The sequence below is a fragment of the Myotis davidii genome, unplaced genomic scaffold, assembly GCF_000327345.1.
Source record: "Myotis davidii unplaced genomic scaffold, ASM32734v1 scaffold726, whole genome shotgun sequence".
NCBI lineage: Eukaryota > Metazoa > Chordata > Mammalia > Chiroptera > Vespertilionidae > Myotis > Myotis davidii.
Window position 1 is genome coordinate 289494 of NW_006297808.1, and position 6185 is coordinate 295678.

The window sequence follows — 6185 nt, forward strand, 5'->3', positions numbered from 1 at the left end:
GTTTTTAAAAGGAAACCTTTGTTGAAATGTATTTTCACATGTATTATTATTACATACTAGAGGCCCGGTGCATGAATTTGTGCACCAGTGCACAAATTGGCCTGGCCTGGGGGATCAGGCTGAAACCGGCTCTCCGACACTCCCTGAGGGGTCCTGGATTGCAAGAGGGTGCAGGCCAGGCCGAGGGACCCCACCAGTGCATGATCGGGGCCAGGGAGGGATGCGGAGGGTTGGCCAGCTGGGGAAGGACCGCGGAGGGCTCCAGGGCGTGTCCAGCCAATCTCGCTCAGTCCCAATCAGCCGGACCCCAGCACGGTCAGAGCATCTGCCCACTGGTGGTCAGTGCACGTCATAGCAACTGGTTGACCAGTTGACTGTCTGCCTCCTGGTGGTCAGTGCACATCACAGCGAGCGGTTGAGCAGGCTTACATGCAAATCGACCAAACGGCAGAACAACCCATTGCTATGATGTGCACTGACCACCAGGAGGCAGACGCTCAACGCAGGAGCGTTGCCAGAAGTGCCGCTCAGCCAGAAGCTGGGCTCATGGCTGGTGAGCACAGTGGCAGTAGTGGGAGCCTTTCCTGCCTCCGTGGCAGCACTAAGGATGCCCAACTGATGGCTTAGGCCCACTTTCCGGGCTCCCGGACTGCGAGAGGGTGCAAGCCGGGCTGAGGGACCCCCCAAGTGCATGAATTTCATGTACCGGTCCTCTAGTATAGGATATGAAAATTTGTCTCCCCCAAGTGTGAACCCTCACCCTCCCTGCTGTAATGCCCACATTGTTATCTCACAGCCAGGCAGTATTGTGGCAGGGAGTCATTTTACATTATCTGCCTTCCCCACTGGACAGCTGTCTCCTTCAGAACAGGGAGATTTCAGCCTTTTTGGGGGTTCCCTCTGAGATCTGGCTTCCCAAGGTACTGGGTCTCAAGGGGAACAGGATTGGGAAAAGAAGGAAGGGATGCTCAGGGCCAAAGCCAGGAGCTTCTTGGCTCAGACGACCCTGGCTGTGGAACCTGTGTGGTGGAGCAGTCTGGCATGGTGAGGCCTGGAGGCAGAAGAGTGGAGTTGATCATTGGGCAGAGGGTAGGCTGCTTTCAGGGTGACTGGTCCAGCCTGTCTTCCCTAGAGCTCCTGTTCAAATCTACACCTTCCTGTGGCCTGGGCAGAAGTCACAAACTGGGGTTGGGTGGCAGAGGGAGGACACAAACCGAATTTAACCCTCCTACAGAAGAGCACACCCTTTTAGTCTTTCAAGAATTGGAAAATAATTCATATAAATGTCTTGATTTCTTGTTCATCTTCCAAAATTGGGAAGATCTGGTCACCCTAGGCCAGTGATGGCGAACCTATGACATGCGTGTCAGAGGTGACACGCTAACTCATTTTTTGGTTGATTTTTCTTCGTTAAGTGGCATTTAAATATCTAAAATAAATATCAAAAATATAAGTCTTTGTTTTACTATGGTTGCAAATATCAAAAAATTTCTATATGTGACACGGCACCAGAGTTAAGTTAGGGTTTTTCAAAATGCTGGCACACCGAGCTCAAAAGGTTCGCCATCACTGGCCTAGGCCTTCATTTCTTCATAGAGTCAAGCCATGCTGGCCTCGAGGGCCCTTACCACCCTCTGTTGACTTACATTCAACCCCTTTCATCTCTAAAGAATAGATATTTGTTGCCCAGCTGGTGTGACTCAGTGGTTGAGTATTGACCTATGAACCAGGAGGTCACAGTTTGATTTCCCATCAGGGCACGTGCCCGGCTGTGTGTTCACCACAGTGAAGGGTGTTCAGGAGGCAGCTGATCAATGTGCAGCTCTCACATCAATGATTCTCTCTCTCCCTCTCCCTCTTCCTTTCTCTCTCTCTAAAAATCAATAAAAATATTTTAAAAACTCTATGCTTATTATATTTATCCACATACATATGTACTAATGTCTTTGCTGTCGACACATCTTACAACCTACTGTTTCATTCTGAATTCCAGTTCTTTCTTCCCAGAGTACATAGTTTACAAGTCTTTTAGAAAGGTTTTATGAGGGATAAATTCTCTGTCTTGTCTGAAAAAAATGTTTACTTTTCATTATTGAAGGATGATTAAGCTGGGTATAGATTTCACAGTTGAGAATTATTTTCCCATAGAATATGATTATGTTATTCCATTGTCTTTTTTGTCTTCTGTTATTGCTATGGTCTATTGCCAATTTTATTGTCAAATAATCAGCAGTTTTTCCCCCTGATAGCTTTAAACATTTTTGCCTTTTGCCTTTGTTCTGCGCTTTCCCTATGATGGTTCTAAATGTAAACTGTTTCTAAGCATGGGAGGGTTTATGCTTCTTATATATTTTGTCTTTTCTAGAAATTTACTAATTATTACCTCTTTAAATACTGTCTTTCCTTATTCTTTCCTTCTCCTTATAGAATCCTTTTAGACATGTCAGATTTTGTTATTCTCTCTTCTATGTCTTCTAACTTTTGTATTTTTCATCATTTTTGCTTTTTGTGCTTTCTGGGCACAGATAATGTGTTCCTCAGATATGTTTTGGTTCATTAATTTTCATTTCAGGTACATTTTACCTGATATGTAACTCATTTCCTTTTTTAAAAAATATATTTTTATTGACTTCAGAGAAGAAGGGAGAGGGAAAGGCGATAGAAACATCCATGATGAGAGAGAATAATTGATCAGCTGCCTCTGCACACCCCCTACTGGAGATTGAGCCCAAACCCAGGCATGTGCCCTTGACTGGAATCAAACCCAAGACCCTTCAGTCCACAGGCCGACGCTCTATCCACCGAGCCAAACCGGTTTCGGCATATCTTTAATTTTTAAAAGTTCTCGTTTTTTCTATAAACCTGCCCCTTGTAGTCTTATTCTATAGAGTTCTGATCCAAATATTATTTCCTTCAATCATTTCTTAAATCATTCTACTGAATTACAACATACATCCTGAAAAGTGTACAAATTATAGGTGTACACCTCATCCAGCTTTCAAAAACTGAACAAACTTTTGTAACCAGAACCTGGGTCAGGATACAGAATAGGACACAGTCCCCGTAAGCCTCCCTAATGCTCACTTCCAGCCTCTCCTTCCCTCCAAAGGCAGTCTTTTAAATCATTTTTAAGACATTTTTGAGTCCTCTTTCAGATTGTTGTGTATTCTGGAGCTCTTCTGTTGTGTCTTCCCAGTTTCAATCCTAGCGCCCCCAGGGATTTTGACATTTTGACATTTCTTACCTTAGGGTCGCTGATTCTTAATTACTATTATCATTATTATTTAAGAATTTTAAAAGTTGATTTTTAGAGAGAGAGGAAGGGAGAGGAGGAAGGGAGATGGAAAGAGAGAAACATTAATGTGTGAGCAAAACATTGATTGGCTGCCTCCTGCATGCCCCCTACCAAGGGTCAAGCCCACAACCACGGGCATGTGTCCTGACCAGGAATCGAACCAGCAGCCTTTCAGAACACCACATGATGCCCAACCAGCTGAGTCACACCAGCCAGGGCTTAATAATTTTTTACCTCCTGTAGCATCTGTTGCAGCCTTGGATCCTGGGAGCATGGCTTCAGGGCTTTCCCCTTCTGTTCATGCTCTCAGAGCATCACTGGACTGGGCCCCAGTGTATTGGCTGGGGAGTTTTCCCACAGTCTCTGTCCAGTAAATTGACATCCCAAACCATGCCATGCTGGGTTGGGAGTTTTGGATTCTCAGGCTGAAACAGACAAGCTTGCTTATCGCCTTATTGATGGGTATGTTTTCTCAAGTTTGCCCTTTTGCTGAGAGTGTAGCTTTTCAAGAGCCCAGCTTTATGCAGAGATCTCAAGTCCGCTCTGACCTTAGGTGCACCCCAAGGCTGTCTCCTGTCCCTCCATGAACTTTAAGCACAGCCCTTGCTGCTCACCCCATCTTCACCCCAGGGCAGACGCAGGGTGAGCTCATTAGCTGTCATCTGCAGGGGTCAGTCCCCTCTTGTTTCTGGCACCTTATTTCTCTTTCTTTCATGGGAACTCAGCCGGGCATTTTAAACAAGTTCTGTTCTGTTTCATTGGCCATTTTAAAGAGTGTGATGAGAAAAATTTTAAGTTTTTAAATTTGCAAAGTCGGAAATACCTGAACTATTTAATACTTGGAAGGTAGCTAAGGTGGAACTGATTTTCACATTTTATTTCATTTTAATTAATTGACATTGAAATTTCAATAACTATCTGTAGCTAATGGTCCCCATATTGGACATTGCAGCCTTAGAGAGGAAGGGGGAGCTGACCGTGGCCCCACAGCCTTGGCAGGCTCAGGTCAGACTGATTCCAGGGCATGGACAACCTGCATTCCAGCCTTGGTCCAGGCTTCTGATGACCTTGATGGAGGTCAAGTCGAAAGCATGTGGGTTGGCCTAGATTCCATTCTGTGGATTTGGACCCACGGTCCTTGATGAGGGGGCCAGTGAACCTGGAGGACAGGCCATAGGGGTGTGTGTCAGGATTGTGTATTAGGCCCCACCTGTTCATCTGCTTGGGGTGTGGCGCAGAGTTGTGAAGGATCAGGGACACTAACTGAGAGTCAGGACCGAGCCACAGCCTCTTCACCTTTTAAACCTTGGCTTTTCACCGTTTCCTTGTCCCCCACTCTGTCCTCAGCCCTTTCCTGATCCTGAGACTCTTCCTGGAGCGCCCCTCCAGCAGGGTGCTCCTAACCAAGGGGCCATGGTTTGCCTCAGTTACCTCAGTTACAGCCTCACGCATCTCATGATTCTTCACACATCCTGCTTTCCCAATCCCTGCAGTCCTTTGCCTGTGCTGTACCCCCTTCCTAGCAAGCCCTCTGTTACCCCTACTCCTACCCACTTTCCTAATTGGTACATTTTTTAAAAAATATATTTTATTGATTTTTTACAGAGAGGAAGGGAGAGAGACAGAGAGTCAGAAACATCGATGAGAGAGAGACATCGATCAGCCGCCTCCTGCACATCCCCCTCTGGGGATGTGCCCGCAACCCAGGCACATGTCCCCGACCGGAATTGAACCTGGGACCCCTCAGTCCACAGGCCGATGCTGTAGCCACTGAGCCAAACTGGTTTTGGCCCTAATTGGTACATTTTAATTCTCTTTCAAAATCAATCTCAAATGTTGCCTTCCCTAGAAAGCCCAACTTCTATATTCTTAAAATACTCTAACATACATATTCTATATGTATACATATACATATACACTGAGTGGGGAGATTATTATGACCACCTGACATTTGTAGGCAAATTAGCTATAATTTCGTGCTAAAGTTGCTAGAGGGCCAGACCATTATAAAGAGGGAAGCAGGTTGTTTACCATGACAGTAGAAGTGATTTTTTTCTGAAGATATGGGTAAACAATGCGATTTAACAGCCTTTGAACATGAGATACACACACACACTGAGCGGCCAGATTATGATGACCACCTGACATTTGTAGGCACATTAGCCGTACACTGCATCATATGGGATATGGAAGCCAAAGGCCTGTTCTAACACCTTTACTGTCTGCAGTTACCAAGATAAAATGTCTCCAATTCGCACAGGAACACAAGGATTGGATAGTCGAGCATTGGAAAAAAGTCATGTGGTCCAATGAATCACGTTTCCAGTTGCATCATGCAGATGGCAGAGTGAGAATTTGGTGGAAACAGCATGAAAGCATGCACCCGCCCATGCATGAGTACAACCCGTCAAGCTGGTGGGGGCAGTGTTATGGTTTGGGACATGTTTTCCTGGCATGATTTGGGCACTTTAATTCGTGTGGAACAACGTCTGAATAGCACAACATCCCTAAGTATTGTTGCTGATCAAGTTCATCCTATCTTGTTGATGGCGTATCCCAGTGGAGATGGCTTCTTCTAACAAGACAATGTGCCATGCCTCGGTGCTCGTATTGTGCAGGAGTGTTTTCAAGAACATGAGGGAGACTTTACCTTGCTTAGGTGGCCCCCACAATCAGCAGATCTCAATCCAATTGAGCATTTGTGGGACAAAGTTAAAAGAGCCATCAGGCAGCTGGTTCCACAACCATCAGATCTCACAGAACTGTACAGTGCTATTCATCAGGCCTGGTGTCAGATTCCTCGCATCACCTTTCAACATCTCGTGGAGTCAATGCCAAGAAGAATCGCCGCAGTATTGAAGGCAAAAGGTGGCCCAAAGAAATGATGATT